This window comes from Penaeus monodon, chromosome 22 (assembly GCF_015228065.2).
Source record: "Penaeus monodon isolate SGIC_2016 chromosome 22, NSTDA_Pmon_1, whole genome shotgun sequence".
Taxonomy (NCBI): domain Eukaryota; kingdom Metazoa; phylum Arthropoda; class Malacostraca; order Decapoda; family Penaeidae; genus Penaeus; species Penaeus monodon.
Genome location: NC_051407.1, coordinates 29,376,504 through 29,376,763, shown reverse-complemented (window position 1 = coordinate 29,376,763; position 260 = coordinate 29,376,504).

Below are 260 nucleotides of genomic sequence, written 5' to 3'. Positions count from 1 at the left end.
AAACAGAAAAGCAATGAAATTAGAATTAATGGAAATGATGTTTTACTGTCCATGGGTAGGAGTCTCTCAATGAAATCAACTAGTTTTAAACCTACTATGTTTTTCGAAATCATTGACAGTTAAATTCATTTCACTTGATGTTATTGCCAAAAAACAACGCCTTGCAATCAAATTCCTAATAAACGTTTGGCATAACCAAAAGGGAGATAGCGAAAGTATTGGAAACTATCTAAAGAAATGAAATGACATGAAAGTGTGTA